Source organism: Eleutherodactylus coqui, chromosome 4 (assembly GCF_035609145.1).
Source record: "Eleutherodactylus coqui strain aEleCoq1 chromosome 4, aEleCoq1.hap1, whole genome shotgun sequence".
Taxonomy (NCBI): domain Eukaryota; kingdom Metazoa; phylum Chordata; class Amphibia; order Anura; family Eleutherodactylidae; genus Eleutherodactylus; species Eleutherodactylus coqui.
The window spans coordinates 107,656,464-107,670,026 of record NC_089840.1 but is presented as its reverse complement, the minus strand read 5'-3'; the positions used below and the strand labels follow the sequence as shown (position 1 = coordinate 107,670,026).

General features: G+C 44.3%; 1 protein-coding gene across 4 annotated transcripts in view; it reads left to right on the top strand.

Annotated features, from left to right (window-relative positions):
- Positions 1–13,563, top strand: part of SYTL5 (synaptotagmin like 5) — a 193,729-nt gene that overhangs the window by 69,448 nt on the left and 110,718 nt on the right. For 3 of the 4 annotated variants that reach the window (XM_066599957.1, XM_066599954.1, XM_066599956.1), the window contains exon 1: positions 7,003–7,100. The exons of the other annotated variant lie outside the window; for it this stretch is intronic. The gene's annotated coding sequence lies outside the window, so the exon portion shown is untranslated. Of the gene's footprint in view, positions 1–7,002; positions 7,101–13,563 lie in introns of those variants that run through there. 4 annotated transcript variants of the gene reach the window in all.

Below are 13,563 nucleotides of genomic sequence, written 5' to 3'. Positions count from 1 at the left end.
GTTGGACAAAGGCTCAGCCAATGGTTACTCTGGCTGAGCTGCAAAGATCTTCTGTGCAGAAGGTCAACCATCTCTGCAACACTCCACCAATCTTTTATGAAGTAAAGATCTTTTATAGCACAGTGGTCCGAAAGAAGCCTCTCCTCAGTTAAAGACACATGAAAGTCCACCTGCAGTTAGCCAAAAATCACCTAAAGGATTCTTAGACTGTGAGAAACATATTCACCCTGGAAAAAAGACGGTTATGGGGTGATCAAATAACTATGTATAAATACATGAGGGGACAATACAATGATCTCTCCCATGATCTGTTTACACGCAGGACTGTAACGGTAACAAGAGGGCATCCTCTACGTTTAGAGGAAAGAAGGTTTCATCACCAACACAGAAGGGGGGCCTTTACTGTAAGAGCAGTGAGACTGTGGAACTCTCTGCCTGAAGAAATGGTGATGGCAAAATCAATGGAGAAGTTTAATAGGGGACTAGAGATCTTTTTGGAGCGATATGACATTTCAGGATATAGACATTAAATAACCAGCGGGGTTGTTGATCCGAGTCTCACAGTCAGGTATGAAGTTTCAAATGTTGACCCCGGGATTATTTTGACTGCCATTGTGGAGTCAGAAAGGATTTTTCCCCACAAAATGAGGTAAATTGGCTTCTGCCTTATCAGGTTTTTTTTGCCTTCCTCTGGATCAACACGGGAGGGTGTGGAAACAGGCTGAACTAGATGGACATTATCTTTTTTCAGCCTTGCATACTATGTTGTCACTTATATGATCAAAACGGCACAACAATAAGATGTGCATAATTTTACTAACACTTTTCACAGAACAAGGTATTTTATGTTTTAATTAATAAAGGCTTGTCATAGTATAAGGTGTATCAGCAGGTAGATATTAACTGATAAACCTGCAGGGTCAGATTGCGCTACCAGAATACCAGAAGATCCTCCAGTGGGTCCAAATTCTGACATCATAATTTGACTCAACAATAATATGGCCAAACAAAGTCTAACAGAGGACAACCTACTTTGAAGATCTTTTGCAGCCAAGTGTCCATGGACTATTTTTATGGGTTTATTCACAAATAACCTTACTAGACTTCATTAACTGTATTCATTTTTTTCTTTGATAGTATATTAGTCCAAACCAAGTTCCATTTATTATTATTCCTTTTAGTATCCTCATCTTCAGCACTTGTATCCAAGGGTGCAAGATGCCTTGAGGAACATGTTCTTCAGATGCCAGGAGGGCTGTCAACAAACTTCTCTTAGCCAGGGTATTTCGATAAAGTGCTAAGGCTGCAAAATCTGCTTATTTACATCACTCCACTTAGTTAAAGTAGTAGAACCCCCCCCCCCCCCAAAAAAACAACCTGCTCTCCACTATCCAGAACTTCCTTTTCAGCCTGTGCGAAACATTGCTCTTAATGATTGCCTCCCAGACTTTTTTTTCTCTTCACCCATATGTCTGAATGAAATCTAAAGTATAAAAATTATTTTTTCAGCATTGTAATAAAAATAGTGTTAAGCTACAAAAATGTAGTTGTGGAGGTGTAAACGACCTCGGTATTTTATGAACAAGAGATATTTTTTCACTGGTAGTAAATCTAATATGAATTAGTGGTTTTTGTTTACAGACTTGGTTCCCAACCATTAACGGCATGTTGAGAGATATTAGCTGAAAGCAAATTAAAATTTATAAAGCCATTTAAGATGTGTATTGCTTTGAGACATAATATTTCAGACAATAGTATTACACAGGAAATTAATTTAATATAGCTTCTGCTAATGCAATACTTGTCCCTGTAGGCATACATAAGCCAAAATCCCAATCGTAAAGCATTGCATTGTTATATCTGCTTAACGTGTCACTGCTGTGAAACAGATACACTTTGAGCAAAGGCCATTTTCATGTGTAGTGATGATTGATGACATATTTACTCATATCCTCTGTACATACATTCTATTTCATTTGCTGCTTCTCTGCCCAAGCCTGCAATTTACCTAAATCTCTGCATGGTATAACACTGTCCTCTTCTGAGTCAGTAGTAATACACATATTGAAAATGATTAACGAGAAAATTATCAGACTTTTGTCTTTAATTCAGCTATTAACCTGATACATAGTTTCCACAGTCCCAGAATTTTTTACTTCAGTATTTGTTTATTTCACTACTCATCCTGTTCTGGTAAAAAAAAAAGTGCAAATTAATTGCATCATGTCAGTGCCCAGTCATATGTATGTTTATATATATGCATGCCTCTTCTGATTTATTTCATTATGCCTGAGGAAGAATCCTGAGTAGGTTTGAAAGGTCGCTATAAAATCATGTATTTTTGTTAGCCATTAAAAGGTATCATATTTACAAGATTACTTGGTTTTTCTTACTGAGAACAATCACATTTTGATCTGCTGGCTAACACGGTCTGGATTCAAATGGATGTATATGTGTGCATATTTGCAAAGCACAATAAATAGAACCCATTAAATTTAATGGGCTTGTTCGCTTTTCTGTATTTTGCGTGTGCATTTAGGTTTTGAAAAAAAATCCTGCAGCATGCTCTTTTTTTCTGCGTGCTTGTACACTAAGAGAGCCCATAGAATTCAATGGGTGGTGTGCAATAGGCAAGGAGATGCGCGAAACACTAAGTTATTCCGCTGGAAAAAGAACACATCTGGAACTCATTGAGATTAATTAGTGATTTAAATCGGTGCGTCTTTGTTTGCCGTGCGCAAATGAACATGCCTTAGGCCTCATGCCCATGGCCGTGACTGACTCCGCCAGCGGAATATCGCAGCGGAGTCCACCACGGCGCCTCCCAAAACCTCCATACTCACCACTCCGGATCCGCTGAATGCGTCCCACCTGGTGGTCTGGTGCGCATGCGCAGTACAGCGCGTGGCACGCTGGCAGTGTAGGATGATGCGGCCGGCGGTGGTCCCGAGCCGCGTATTCACGCGATACTTTTGCTATTCTACAGTGTAATTATTGCATGATGGACAGCTTCCATTGACTACAATGGAAGCCAGATGCGCGTATTTCCGCGGCAAATATCGCATGCCCCGGTTTCTTTCACGCTGCGAAATTCCACAGCAGAATTCCACAGCGTGAACATTGAGCTATTAGGTTCAACAGAACCTAATAGCTGCGGGACAATTTCCATTGCGTAAAGCGCGGCAGAAATCCGTCCGTGTCAATTACCCTTTACAGGTGCGAAAAGTGTAGCAAAATAAGCCGATGCACTGCAAAAAAGCATTGTTCATTCCACAAAAATGCTACACTCATGAGTGCGCAAATACGCATACGCTTGTGTGAAGGGGGCCTAACAGTTTGTAAGCCTGAAAAAAGACACATGGTCATCCAGTTGCCAAATCTAGCAATCAGAATAACTCCCTAGATCAACACCCTTCTCCAGTAATCTATTGACTATAATACTCCTGTAGTATTGTTACACTCAAGAATAATCTTTTTTTTATTCAGTGTGTATGTTACACAATTAACACAAAATCTGAATCTAAATCGTTGTATTCCAAAAGCTGCAACTATTATTAAGACATTTACAATTTGAGAATTGAAAGGGTTATCCAGATTTTAAGAATTGGTGGCATGGTTGGTGGTCCACCCATTGCACCCTTGCTATTGATAGGGGTCATCGGGCTAATACCAGTGCTGTGGCTTTGTCAATCTTTACATTCCTTGTGATCAGGAGGAATTCTCCTGCTGCATTATCATCTTCTGTCTTCTAAGTTTGTTCTTGGAGTAGTTACTATGCAACTGGCCCACCGCTGATCCATTAGTGGGTCAGCTGACCACACTGCGCTGCTCAAGCTCATTTGAGTAGGAGTTCTTCATTGCCTAGCCTCTCTTTAAATATTGTTGGCTTCTGCAGTGTGGTGCTGGTAATAGCAGTAACTATATGCATGTAAATCCCTTGTTTATTTGTAGCATCTTGTTCTAGTGTAGCTTCTTCTTATGGTTATGTCTAGTCCAGTCCTTGCTTGCTAAGACTTTTTGTTTTTTGTCTCCTCCTTCCTAGTTTGTATCTGCCTACTCTTAGTTCATAAATAAAAGAAGGGCAACACTTCAAAAACAGGGTTAACTAATAGACCAAATTCTTCAAACTGGAAACGACTAGCGTGATATGACTAGTCTACCCAGAAAAGACAAGCTGCTTAACAGGTCAATTACACCAAACTGACCCCCTCATCACTCAAAACATCCAGCAAAGGAGAGCGTCAACAGGGTATCCTAAGATGCAACTTTGACAGCGTTATTTGGTGTACCTGGATTTAGGAGGGGGTTCTCTCAATTGAGGCCCCCTATGAAGTAAGTTCTCTCTACTGTACACTACCACTATTGTTTTTAACCCCTCAAAGTCTTGCATTTATTTATTTTTTGGTTTTGCTTACTTTTGGTTCATAGTTCAGCTTGCTTTGTTTGGATTTCTTGTCTGGGCAGTTGAGTGCCCTCTCATTGCGTCTCACAGATAATATTCAGATACTGTTGGTATTGGGAATATTTTACCATTGCTTTAGGACAATGGTGTCTGGTGTTAGGGTCAGTGGCAGAAATAGATTAAAGGGGTTTTCCAGGGAAATACTATTGATGACCTATCATGAGGATAGGTCATCAATGGTTGATTGTCCGGGGTCCACTTCTCAGGAAACTGACCAATCAGCTGAGCAGGCGCATGCTGTCAGCTCTGCAAATACACAGAGGTCGGAGCGAAAGCCTCCGCGCCAACCACCGTGTAGTGGCTAGTGCTTGTAACTGTTAGTGGCCTGCAGTTACAAGCACCAGCCACTACACAGAGGCTTTTGCTCTAACCTCTGTGTATTTGCGGCGCTGACAGCATGCGTCCGCTCAGCTGATCGGTTGGGGTCCCGAGCGGCGGACCCCAGACGATCAACTATTGATGGCCTATTCTGATGATAGGTCATGAATAGTATTTCCCTGGAAAATCCCTTTAAAGAGAGACTTCTGGAGAACTAAAGTCAGGCGTAGGTATTGTCAGGTTGTTATATTCTCTTCCTGTCATCTATTGGTGAGTTCCTAGCAATTGTATTTCCTATATATTTTGATACCTGCTTTCTATATTTGTTCATGCTGCTGTCTAGTTGTAATGCTGTTTGATTCTTCTGCAAATCCTGTGGGTATCTGAGTACTGGGAAACACCGTTAGTACTCAGGAAAGGTGACTGCTATAGGTGAAATCAAGTTCTAGAAAAATCTTTATATAGGTCATAGCTAACGGCTCATGGGCCTGGGTGCAAAAGTTTATCTTGGGGTCCCCCAACTTCTCTTAACCCCTTAACACAGAGGCATAACCCGAAGCTCCTGGGCCCAAATGCAAAACCTGTAACAGGGCCCCCAACTATAATGCTTTATTAATAGTACTGGGCTATGAATATGGAGAAGAGAGGCCTTATGGGCCCCCTAAGGCTCCTGGACCCGGGTGCAACTGCATCCTCTGCATCCCCTATAGTTATGCCAGTGGTGCCAACATATTCTGCAGGACTTTACAAGTTTTGCTTTCTAGTGTCTAGCCGGCATCGTTATATTATAACCAGCCCCATCAAGAAGATATATCATGTGGAATGCTGATCCCATGCAGGTTTTGACTGCCCCGATTGAAAATAGTGTGAGGGAAGGTGTCCTTACCTGGATCATTACTCAAGAACAACTCACACGAAACATGTAAGCTTAAACTGCTATAAGGTCTCTGTTTGACATGGTTTCTGTTCCTGGAGGAAAGTAACAGGTCTCCGTTTGACTAATGAAAGAGTACAGATGTTTTCAGGGTTCCATATGAATTATGTGGTAGTCTAGGCCAGTGTTTCTCAATACCAGTCCTGAAGTAGAACCAACAGATCAGGATTTGAAGATGTCCTCAAACACAGACACCACGTTCGTGTTCTGTGCGATGTTCGGAACACTACACATTTGCATATATTATTCTCATGCGAGAGTCGCTGAAAAATAGCACATCCAACGCCCATGTAAATATACGGATTACAAATAATGGCTTGTATTCTCATGCGTGTCTTGTGTGTTGCACAATGCACAAAGCTTGCACAATTTTTTCACCCTGTGTGAATGCACCCTAAGGCTGGTTTTACACAGTCATCAGCGTATTTGCGCACGCATGAGCACAGGGGTTTTTGTTGAATGCGCATCTGTGTATTTCACTGTACTTTTTGTGTGTGCGAGTTGTGCACTATTGCGCACACCAAAAAATATGCACTAATGCTCCTAGCCATAATTATTTGAATTAGTTCAAGATGTGTTCTTCCTGCGCAATTACGCAGTGTTCCACGCATCTCCTAGCTTATTGTGTACGCATTTGTGCATCGATCGCCATTAGATTGGTGACTATGGGGACTTTTGGTGCGCAAATGTGCAGGAAAATAGAGCATGCCACAGGTTTTTTTTTTGGATAACTGAACGCGCAGGTGAATGAACCCATGATATCAATAGGCTCTATTCTCTACGTATTACATGCACAAATTTTGCGTGCTCAAATATACCCATGTGAAACCGGCCTTATGGTACATTTTTACTTTAGTATGGCAGCTATGGCAGCAGTGCTTGCTTAAACCACTAAGGACTCCTTCAGATAAGCATAAACGCAAAAATGCTTGCATGACTTTTTGCATTGTGAAGGTTGTGCTATCATGCGTATCATGCGCAAAACATACAGTACTATACGTAGACACGCGACCAAATTACTGGGAAAATACATTGCGCTGAGGCGAGCGTATTTGTGTGTACGCTCATCTGAAGAAGCCCTAGAATGCAGGTATGCCTCTACTGCAGGAGAAGAACAATAGACTTTCACATTGCACCTGGCTCCTTGACTTTTCACTTGTAGCACGGGGCGTTTCCAGCCTGTGTACCTGCCATTCTGTCTGGCAAACATTGTCCCGCTGGGCGTGTATATCGTCATCTTGTGGACAAGGCAGTCTGGTTTGTCAGGTTTTCTAGTACAGTCATCTGTGGATTACTGAGGTTGCGTTACACTGGGGATAATGAGCATTGATGAAGCACAAAACCGTTCTTGTCTCATTTCATACTCACAAATTGGTGCTACATAAGGTAAGACACCTAATTATTGCACAGATAACAGGATATATTAGATACAAGCCTCAAAGTTGTCCTGTATAGTCTCTAGATTTCTCTTTGATTCTGGTCACAGACTAACTAAGACTGGTACTTGTTGATTAATGAAGGGCACGCAGCGCAATAGATCAGGTTGTCAGGTTCCCCGTATGACACTCATACAGCAGATCTGCTAATGATTTATCATTCTGCGTGGCTGAGTTTATCATCTCAGCATATCATCTTAGGCAGAGGCGTAACTTGAAGCTCCCGGGCCCCAATGCAAAACCTGTAACGGGGCCCCCAACTATAATGCTTTATTCATAGTACTGGGCTCCCTATATAGAGAAGAGAGGCCTTATGAGCCCCCTAAGGCTCCTGGGTCCAGGTGCAACTGCATCCCCTGCATCCTCTATAGTTACGCCCCTGATCTTAGGAATTTGATCATGTGAGCAAACTGACCCAAGTGTCATATAGATTTCTGGATCTCTGCAGCTCACTGTATAAAGGCCCATTTAGACGGGATGAATGTCGGGCAAATGGGAGCTAGTATCGCTGGCTCACAGCGGGGCGGCTGGAGGAGATTTCGCTCCTCTCATTCCCCCGCCCCTCTCCATTGACTTAACATAGCGGATGTTCAATACTGAACGGCTGCTATTTACAATGAACGTTCATCGTTCAGCTCATCGTCCATTGTTCATGCTGCATAAACGATAGATGATCAGCTGATCTCTCAGTGTAAATAGCCGCTATGTTAAGTCAATGGAGAGGGGCAGGGGAACTCAAGAAGAGAACTCTCCTGCAGTCTCCCCACCCCCTGCTGGCTGCTCTATGAGCGAACCAGCGCTGCTAGCTCCCATGTAACAGCAGCAGAGCGAGTGAATGCGGAGACGAGTGTCGGGTATCATTTGCCCGACATTCGTCCGGTCTAAATGGGCCTTTAGTTCACTCCAAGGCAGGGTGAGGGTGCTTTCACATCTGCGAGGGGGATTTCATTTTTCCTGTGCCGCTCGGAAGCAGATAAGATGAATCCCCTGGCCAAACGGGCCTGTCTTATGATGGAACCGAACAGCATCTGACGGACCCCATTGACTATAATAGGGTTCAATCGGTTCCTGCTCAGATGCCCAGCACTTTACTGGGAGAAAAAGCACTGCATGCAGCGCTATTTTGGCTGATATTTTGTGCCGGATCTGTGATGGAACTTCCGACTGGAAGTTCTAACGCAGATGTGAAGGCAGCATTTCCTTCGTTGTATGTTTGGTATAGTATATAGGGTGAGGTTGTTTACAGCGTATGGTCCCCTGCATTGCAAATCCAAGCTGTTATCTCACCGCTACTGCTAATCACCTGACTTCTCTGCCAGCAGCATGTTCTCAGTGCAGGAAAAGCTGGTGGAGGAGACGGGCACTTAGCAACAATGGTGAGACCCAGAACCTAGAAGATGTTTGGTTTTCTCCCTTGCCCCCTGTTAGAGTCAGGTAGTAGGCCGAGAGGCATTTAGCAGGTTCGCACTTATCAGAGCGGTCAGTCTACTGTTATGTAGGGACCTTGTCCTGTTAGGAGCTAGGTCAGTTTTCCCTCTTATTTTGTGTTTTCCTTGCAGCATTGCGCTTCCCGTTTGTCCATTGTAGACACAGTCTAACATCTGTCCTCGGCAAGGTGTTCATTGCTCCTAGGTCGAACGTGACACAGTGAACCAGCTGCAGGGTCATGGGAACCCAAAGCTTATTGATGCATATGGGGCAGTGAAGGCAAATCCGTTTGGTCCAATCCCATAGAAAAGCTATTGTAGCACAAATTGTTGAAAAACGTAATACTATCTATGATAGATAGGGGTCAGAACACGCAGACATCACAGCTTGCTGCATATGGGGCTATACACCCACAAATCGGTTAGAGTGTCCATGTTGAGCATAAGTCCTTGCTCACATGGGCGACAAAAAAAGTTGCGCGATTTTGTAGCATTGCTGTATGAAAAGCCCATGCTTTCCTATGGGTTCCTTTAAACATGCAATGCTTTGTAGCATGTGGCAACCCGGCACAAAAACCTCGCGAGTTTGGCGATATGCATGCGACTCCTGAGGTTTTCGTGCTGTACTATGCAACTTTGACAGTAGCAAATTCTACTGTCAAAGCTATATTCTAAGCCCTGGCTGCAGGAAAAAAAAACACATACATCACCTTAAAAGCACTCTCCGACGTCACAGCAGCTTCTTCCTGGGTCCCTGCACTGTTTCTCTTCATCATCTTCTGGTCGGGGATTGAAAAAACCTAAGTTTCAGCCAATCACAGACAGCGCTTGATTCATCGAGTACTGGCTGTGATTGGCTAAGCATCAGCCAATCACAGTCAGCACTTCAGGAAGTGGGTTTTTTACAATCCCCATCCAGAAGAGAAGAAGATCAGTGCCGAGACTCGGGGAGAAGATGCAGCAGAGCCCCGGACAGCGTGGGAGAGGTGATGTATACTTTTTAAAAAAGATTTTCTTCAGCTATGGCTGATTTTGAGGGTAGGGCTAATATTTCAAACCCTTCCTCCCCCTCCCCCCCCCCCGAAAATCCTTGTTAATGCTGCTACAAAGTCACGCGACTTCGTAGCACCACTAGCACCACATATGACTTTGTAGTGCTACAAAATCGTGGTGTTGCCGCACAAAGATGCAGCGATATCGCACGGGCCAGCGATGCAATATCGCTGTGATTTTCTCGCAGTGATGCCGTGTCGCCCGTGTGAACGAGGCCTAAGCACTGGACTATAGTGCAATAGAAGAAGGTGGCCTAGTCTGATGAATCACATTGTCTTTTACATCATGTGCTTGGTTGGGGTCATGCGCGTCATTTACTGGGGGAAGAGATGGCATCAAGATGCATTATAAGAAGAAGGCAAGCCAGCAAAGGCAGTGTGATGCCCTGGGAAATGTTCTGCCAGTAATCCTTGGGTCCTTGCATTGATGTGGATGTTACTTTGATATGTACCATCTACTTTGACACGCAACATTGTTGCAGACCATGTACATCCCTAGTTGGCATCGGCATTCTCTAATGTTAGTGATCTCTTTCGACAGAATAATGTGCCCCCTGCTACACTGCAAATACTATTCAATAATTGTTTAAAGAACATGACAAAGGAGGCACACCAACGTGTTGACCTGGCCTCCAAATTCAACTAGCTCTCAATCTAATCCAGAATCTGTGGGAGGTGTTGGAAAACCATTGCATCATAGCAGCATGGAATGTAAATATAGTTTAGTCATCTGTTGCCCCGCAGCTATTAGGTTCTATTGAACCTAATAGTGCAATGCTCATGGTCTGGAATTCCACCGCGGATTCCACCGGGAATTCACCCGTCCTCACCCGCGGCATGTTCTATTTGCCGCGGGCGTACGCGCGGACGGCTTCCATTGCAGTCAATGGAAGCTGTCCGTCACGCTATCTTCTGCTGTATCACAGCGGAAGATAGCGTGAAAACGCTTCCCTGTCTACCGCCGGCCGCATCATATGAATTCCGCTTGCGGAGCCCGTCACGGCCGTGGGCACTAGTCCTAAGTTTTTACCTAATACACTTATGATGTAGTTAGTGCAACTGTTTCTTGATTTGCGCTGTACATATATGTATACCAGCGCCATAGACAGCAGACCCAGTTGCAGAAGCCATAATCGGAGATAACTATGATCGCTAATGTTAACCTTTTAAAGGCCCCTGTTAATTCTGATGGCAGCATTTAAATGTCTGGATTGGGATATTCCGAACAGATGAGATTATGTGGTGCTTTCTAGGTTTTATGGCAACCTGGGGCTTTCTGAAGGCCCTTAGGCCTCCTTCACATGGGCGACAAAGTCGCGCGATTTTGTAGCATTGCTACAATGCTACAAATCGCATGTATGAGAAGCCCATGGTTTCCCAAGGGGTTCCTTCACACATGAGATGTTTTGTAGCATGCTACAAAACGACACACAAACCTCGCAGGTCCAGCGATATGCCCGCGACACGCTAGGTTTTGTAGCCCATGTTTCTCTATGGAGCCTTCCTCTCTGTTGCATCGCATCGTACGAAAACGCGGTTTGCATGCGATGCAACTTTGACAGTAGCAGATGCTACAAAGTCGCGTGATTTTGTAGCGTCACATGTGACTTTGTAGAATCTGCTACTGTCAAAGTTGCATCGCATGCAAACTGCGTTTACGTGCGATGCGATGCAACAGAGAGGAAGGCTCCATAGAGAAACATGGGATACAAAACCTAGCATGTCGCGGGCATATCGCCAGACCTGCGAGATTTGTGTGTTGTTTTGTAGCATGCTACAAAACATCTCATGTGTGAAGGAACCCATAGGAAAGCATGGGCTTCTGATACATGCGATTTGTAGCATCGTAGCAATGCTACAAAATCGCGCGACTTTCTCGCACATGTGAAGGAGGCCTTATAGTTTGACGCTCAACATAAACTTGGTATCGGCATAATTATACTGACTCACAAAATGAAGATAACACGTCATTTTTGCTGCACCATGAATGCCTTAAAAAAACACCCCGGCCCTCCCAAATAAAAATTGTGCAGTTGCGGGGTTTTTTCATTTCACCGCACTTAGAAATTTTTTTACGTTTTCCAATAACTTATATGGCCCATTAAATGGTATCACTAAAAATATAACTTGTCCTGCAAAAAAACAAGCCCTCATGTCACTGGAAAAAATATAAAAGTTAGGAGTTTTTGAAACTGGGGAGGAAAAATGAACAAACAAAAAGGGCTGCAGCAGGAAGGGGTTAACTAAGTACAAGGCTTTATAACAGGAAGTACGTAGAGAAAATCACAAGGAAACAACTCTGTGCCCATTGTGAGTCGCTGCATGAAATACAATAGACCTGAAGGAAAGCTTTTGCATATTTCGAAACTTTATGGAGAGCAGGGTTACTGAGCACACTTTATAAATGTAGCCAACATTTTTCTACTTTTTCTTGCAGCATTTTTTTTACTGTTGTGGGAGAAAAATGCATATAAGACAATGTGATACAACAATACGAGAAATTCCTTTTTTTTAAAGTGACAGAATGCTGCAGCTACAAATGGATAGAGAGGGCTGCAATTGTTGAAGGCTGTGACATGTGCCTTTTAAATAGTCACTAACTTTTTAAACAACTTGTGATTATATAATAGCCAGTGTGATAAATTGCAAAAGTGCAATTTACTGGCCACTACCTCCTGGCTTGCTGTCCACTGCCTGCTGTCAAGTATGTGACAGGAGACTGGCCAATTACAGAACAGGATAGTGAGGAGGGGATGCATTCTTGTGGTCACTGAAGTGTATAAAGGAGAAGGGGAAGAAGAGAGGTGACTCACTAAGACACTGCCTGCAACAAAATAGTAAGTGATTGTTAACTGTGTTTTAGTTACTGAATAGAGATGAGCGAGCACCAAAATGCTCGGGTGCTCATTACTCGGGACGAAATTTTCGCGATGCTCGAGGGTTCGTTTCGAGTAACGAACCCCATTGAAGTCAATGGGCGACCGGAGCATTTTTGTATATCGCTGATGCTCGCTAAGGTCTCCATTTGTGAAAATCTGGGCAATTCAAGAAAGTGATGGGAACGACACAGCAACGGATAGGGCAGGCGAGGGGCTACATGTTGGGCTGCATCTCAAGTTCCCAGGTCCCACTATTAAGCCACAATAGCGGCAAGAGTGCCCCCCCCTCCCAACAATTTTCACTTCTGAAAAGCCCTCATTAGCAATGCATACCTTAGCTAAGCACCACACTACCTCCAACAAAGCACAATCACTGCCTGCATGACACTCCGCTGCCACTTCTCCTGGGTTACATGCTGCCCAACCCCCCCCCCCGCACGACCCAGTGTCCACAGCGCACACCAAAGTGTCCCTGCGCAGCCTTCAGCTGCCCTCATGCCACACCACCCTCATGTCTATTTAGAAGTGCGTCTGCCATGAGGAGGAACCGCAGGCACACACTGCAGAGGGTTGGCACGGCTAAGCAGCGACCCTCTGTAAAAGGGGCGGGGCGATAGCCCACAATGCTGTACAGAAGCAATGAGAAATATAATCCTGTGCCACCGCCATCAGGAGCTGCACACGTGGGCATAGCAATGGGGAACCTATGTGCCACACACTATTCATTCTGTCAAGGTGTCTGCATGCCCCAGTCAGACCGTGGTTTTTTATAAATAGTCACAGGCAGGTACAACTCCGCAATGGGAATTCCGTGTGCACCCACAGCATGGGTGGCTCCCTGGAACCCACCGGCGGTACATAAATGTATCCCATTGCAGTGCCCTGGACAGCAGAGCTAACGTCAGATTAAATGCAGGTGGGCTTCGGCCCACACTGCATGCCCCAACCTGACCGGGGTTTTTAATTCATAGACACAGGCAGGTACAACTCCCTATTGTGAAGTCCCTGTGGACCCACAGCATGGGTGGCTCCCTGGAACCCACCGGCGGTACATA